Consider the following 6,006-nt stretch of genomic DNA (forward strand, 5'->3'; position numbering starts at 1 on the left):
TATCTATCTATCTATCTATCTATCTATCTATCTATCATCTATTATCTGTCATCTATCTATCTATCTATCTATCTATCTATCTATCTATCTATCTATCATCTATTATCTGTCATCTATCTATCATCTATCTATCTATCTATCTATCTATCTATCTATCTATCTATCTAAATATCTATCTATCTATCTATCTATCTATCTATCTATCTATCTATCTTTCTATTATCTGTCATCTATCTATCATCTATCTATCTATCTATCTATCTATCTATCTATCTATCTATCCATCCATCCATCTCCTTCAGACTTTCCCAGTTAGCTTGTGACAATTAAAACAATCGACCTCTTTAGTCTGAGTTTTATGACAAAGCTTCCAATGTGCTGCTTAATAAAATGAAAAAATGTAAATGAATTTCCCCCTAAGTTGGATCTTTATATTAGTGAAAGAATACACTGTTGGAATTATATTTAAAGAGGTCAGTTGACATGAGGACCTGGTAAACTCAGGACTGTGAGCCACGGTGTCAATCCACCAAGACTTAACTCTGAAACCCAGGAGACACCCAGGTGACACCCAGGTGACACCCAGGTGACAGTCAGGTGGTTTTGGTACTAATCAAACCCTGAAAGCAGATGCAACCTGGATTCTAGAATGGGGAAGTATTTAACAGTGTAAGTGGCCATACAGTCAGCTTAAAATGTTTGTATTGGACCCTAGAGCAGTAGCTTAGCACTCCAGAGCACTTGCTCTTGCGCAGAGGACCAGGATTCTGTTCCCAGCACCCACATAGTGGCTAATGACTGTCTATAGCTCCATCTTCAGGGGATCTCATGCCTTCTGAGTTCAGTGGACATTTCAACATATGGTGGACTATATACATTGAGATAAATATTCATACATAATGTTTGATAAATATCTAAAACAGTTGCATTATTAGAACAAATTATACACATACATACATACACACACGTGAGTGCACACACACACACACATAGACACATACATATACTTGTTTACACATGTGAGAAGACCCCTGAGATAATAGCCATCCATGGTCCTTACCTTTAGAAGGTAGAAACCTAGGGTTTTTCATACCCAACTGCTTTCTCATGTTCTCTATGTATGATTTATCAAGAAATACTTTGGACTTTACCTTTACGTATTTCTTGTCTATTTACTTGTGTTTCTCTGCATCATCTTTACCCTGAACCAAGCAGCTATCATATTTTGATTGACATTTTCAATTGTCAGGCCTTTATTGTTTGCTACAGTGCTGAGTCTTCCCCACCCTTGGACTCATCATTGGAACACTTATGCTTTCAAAATCACTGATTGATGATGTTCTCGTGAGTCTGTAAACTTCTTTGAACTGGGGCCATGTTTTCTCTGACTTATTATGTTTTCCGTCATTGGCCATGGACATTAATAAATGTACAGGACTCCAACATAGCCCGAGGGCACCTGTGAGAGAAATAATGAATAAAGGCTTTTTGTAAAGAAAAGGGCTTTCTGTGGATCCATGCCTGTCCAGTTACATTATTTATCATAATCTGAGTGAACGTGTTGACAGGATATGGGTTAAACTGCTGGGTGTTACAGAAAAGGAGAAAACAGGAGAGGTCTCAAATCAATTTAAGTGTTCTGTTACTATGCTCTGAATTCAACAAAGACAAATTTCATAGAGAGAGATGTGAATGGTGCATAAATAACCACCAGAATGTAGAATACCAACTAGACAGGAGAGTTGGGTCTGGGCACCTCATTTCTAAGGATTTAGACATTTGGGGCTGATAATAAGTCCAAATTCAAGAGGCATAAATCAATTTATCAGTAGGTTTAAGAGGTAAATATTTGGGGCTGTGGAGCTGGCTTAGTGGCCTGGTGCATGCACTTTCCTTGCAGAGGACCCTGGTTCCGTTTCTGACACTGGCCTCAGGCCGCTTGCACCTGCTCCAGAGGATTGGATGCCCTCTTCAGGCTCCTCTGGGCTGCTGCACTCACATGCCTCAGGTGTCACGGTTTAGAAAATTTAAAAAGTAAAATATTCAGTGAAATATGGCAAAAATGTACCCAATAGGCAAGTTACAAAAAGAACACTGATGTGGCCACTGAAAATATGAACAATACAAACAAACGTTAAGCAATGTTCTACCTATCAAATCAATACATATTACGTAAGAAAAGATAATTCACTACAATGCAAGTTTGACTCTTTTTTTTATTATTATTACCAGACACACTACTGGCTACAATATAAATTACTATTTTTGGAGATGTAACTACCAATTCAAATGAGAACACCTTAAAATGTCGGTATCTTTGGATCAGCAACGATACTTTTAGACATTGGTTCTGTAGAAAAGTATGAACAATTTAGTTACTTTTTTTTTTTTGCAACATTACAATATGGAAAACGATTGGAGAGCCTGGGCCAGGCATGTTTGTATGCTTTTGCTTCCTGCACTTGGGAGGCTGAGACAGAATTTTGAGGCCAGCCTAGGCTACCCAGTGAGACCTTGCCTCAAACACACACACACACACACACACACACACACACACACACACACACACGCACACACCAAACCCCAAACCAAACCGAAACCAACCAATCAACCAAACAAACCAACAGACAAAAAAAGACCACAAAATCTGAGATTAAATCGAAACAAAAATCTGACCAAGAAAGACAAGCTTGAAAACACATCTTGAGAAATAGTATATTGAGGATTATTGAGGAAATATAGCATGTCCACATGGACACATAAAATTTAAATGCTGAAATTATAGCATAAAAGCAATTTAAACTCATGTATGGTTGGTCAAGTTTAAAAAGAACAGACTAAAAATAATATACTTTGATCGTTTTCTTCAAGGCGTGGTACCTGTAGCTCAGGCTGGTGCCTCAGCTTCCCGAGGGCTGGTGATATTGGTGCTTACAACTTAGCTGGATCTTATTTTTATTACAAAATATGTGCACAGGAAAATCATAGTAGTTTTCTTTGGCTGACCACATTTTAGATTATAGTCATTGTTCTGTATCTTTAGAGGACTGACTCTGATTCCCTGTGGATACTGAAGTCTGAGAGTGCTGAAGTTCCTTGTGTGAATGCCTTGATATTTCCACATATCTTACACACATTTCCCATACACTTTAAAGTATCTGTAAGTTACTTACACTGTAGAACCCAATGTAAATGTTATATAAATATGTGTTTTGTTTAGGAAATAATAACAAGAAAAAGTTTGTGTGTGTTTAGTGTATATGAATTTTTTTCAAATAACTTTTACATATGGTGGGTGGGGTCCACGAATGAAAAACCCATGGTGCAGAGAATATTGGCTATATCTCTCTATTTTGGTTGGTCTGTCTTTTCACCATTAAACACATAATAATTGCACAAATGACAAAATATATTGCTTAATAGTAAGGGCCTGGTATCAACAGACCCACTGTGACGTTGGCTGCATGTATGGTCATTCCATGCTGCTCTCTGCTGTGTGCCCCGATCTTGCTGCAATGGACTCAATGATTCTGCACCCATAGAAAGGCATCACGTGTGGGGGCTTCTTGTGGTGCTGGGAGACAGCCATAAACCACAGCTCCTTCACACAATTCTGTGAGGCAACAACTTGGTACTATCTTGTCACAGCCCTTAGTACACTTCATGCCAACAGGCTTAGAGAGCTGAATGACAGCTCAGATACAATCCTGGACACCTGCCTGAGTTTGATCCCCCCAAACCCAAGCAAAGCAGCTGGGCATGGCAGTGCACACTCTCAAGCCCTGTGCTGGGGAGACAGACAGGCAGTGTATGAGCGTCACCGGCCAGGTAGCTTTGCAAACCAAGCAAAGTCTAGACCAATTACAGGCCTGTACCAAAAGAAAAAGAAAAGAATACAAAACTTTAGTCTCCACATGTATCTACATACATATTTAAATATACATACACATGTGTACACACACACACACACACACACACACACACACACACACACACACGGAGCCAAGGCTTCTAATTAGATGATTGTATACAGCTGTAGGCTAATGCTAGCTGCCTATGCTTCAAGTAAGCTAGCCTAAACTGCGGTGATTAGTATTTAGGTGAATTCAATGTGTTCTGACTTAAGATATTTTCAACTTTTAATGGGCACATTCAATGTGATGCATTGTAAATCAAGGAGTATTTATCTAATAATACTCTGAAAATGTAGGCAAAAAGAGAGGAGCATAAAAGTGCAGGGTTTTTGAGCTTCTCTTCGATTCGTTTCTCTTGGAACCTCTTCATTTCAAAGTTGACCTTGATTTTAAAGATCAGCTGTATTTTATCAAACAGTTAACATATAACTCTCCTCCTCTTCCTCCTCCTCCTCTTCCTCCTCCTCCTCCTCCTCTTCCTTCATCTTCTTATCACTTTAGTGTGCTGTGTGGTTGACACTGAGCCTTGGAGAACATTAAGATAAGAAGAATTTCTATTGAACAGAAGACCTTTCTGTGACGCCCGGGATGGTGGGTGGAGGAGATCAACCAGCATGGATATTCATGCTCTACCGCCCCTTTCCTCCTCCTGCTGCATTGAGAGGGGCTGATTCTCTTCCACTTTAAAATGCCATCAAAATAAATGTCTAACCTTCCTCATAGTATATGTTGGAGGTTATCGTGAATGAATTATGGCTATAAAGCATAAAACACAAACTTTTTCTTCTGCTCAGAGCCTCATTATGGCTCAATCACAATTCACGGTGTGCCAGACGTGCAGTCTAATGATTGCCTGTGAGAAGTTCCTGTCTTCAGCCACTCAGAGTTCCTCCAGGACTGATGTGTGACATCACCAGCCTAAATTCTACACCCGTCCTGAATAACCCAGCTTCCTGGTTCCCTACCCTTTATTGAGGATGAGGAGTATGTGTCAGAGTCCAGCACAGGTCCCAGACATGCTGAGTGAATGAAAATAACGTTATATGGTAAAAATAGAAAGAATAGACTTTGCATAAGACAGAAGTCTTCGAGAATAGTAATGTATTTTCAGTTTTTTCATAGTGTGTACATTTTGGGAAGGTGTGTTGACTAGATCTAATGAAACTATGAAACAGTGACCCCAGAAACTCTCCCTTAGCTACTTCCCCCTCTCCACTGTAGCACTATTTAACACAGCTCTTGAGATGGTACAAATCCCACGTGATCAAGGGCTGACTGTGTAATGCTTGTCTGATGGCAGGACACAATTCCACCTCAGGGCCACAGCCCAGGTTTCCTGCTACGGATGCTGGTAAAAGAGCAGATGACATAGAATGAGTCTCAACCTGTGGATCATGACCCCTTTGGGGTTACATATCACATATCCTGTATTCAGATATTTATATTAGATTTATAACAGTAGCAAAATTACAGCTATGAAGTAACAATGACATAATTTTATGGTTGAGTGTCAGCCCAACACGAGGAACAGTATTAAAAGGTTGAAGCATTAGGGAGGCTGAGAGCCTCTGGGATAGGAGTGATGGAACAGGAAGCAGAATGTGAATTAGTGACTTTTTCTTCATGATCTTCTATCAGGATCATATATACTGCCTTCTATGGTCAGCATGTATTCATATTCTTATGGGCTAATACCCAACATCAATGTTACAATAACTTTGATCATAACTCCATGGAGGTCCAATAAGAAAGACCTATTTCTTCTGCAATAGAGAACGGGATCTACCCCTGGCCTGACAGGACCGGCCTTTCCAAGCTAACTGAAATATAAGTTAATCAAGTTGGTCCAGTCAACCACCAGCTAAACGATTACCCCTCAGAATGTGATTCACCCAGTGCATGCTGGAGAGATGAAGAATAATCATTCACTGGTTGACATAATGTACATTTCCTCCTCAGATTCCCTGCTTTCTGGGCAGTCACTAAAAAACTGCCACGAGGCTCTGTTAGGTCTGCATGCCTTTCTGACGTCTGACTTAGAAAGTTATAACTTTCTAGTTTTCTTTTCTCTCTTTACTTCCGATGCTGGCCA

Source organism: Grammomys surdaster, unplaced genomic scaffold, assembly GCF_004785775.1.
Source record: "Grammomys surdaster isolate TR1022 unplaced genomic scaffold, NIH_TR_1.0 130, whole genome shotgun sequence".
Lineage (NCBI taxonomy): Eukaryota > Metazoa > Chordata > Mammalia > Rodentia > Muridae > Grammomys > Grammomys surdaster.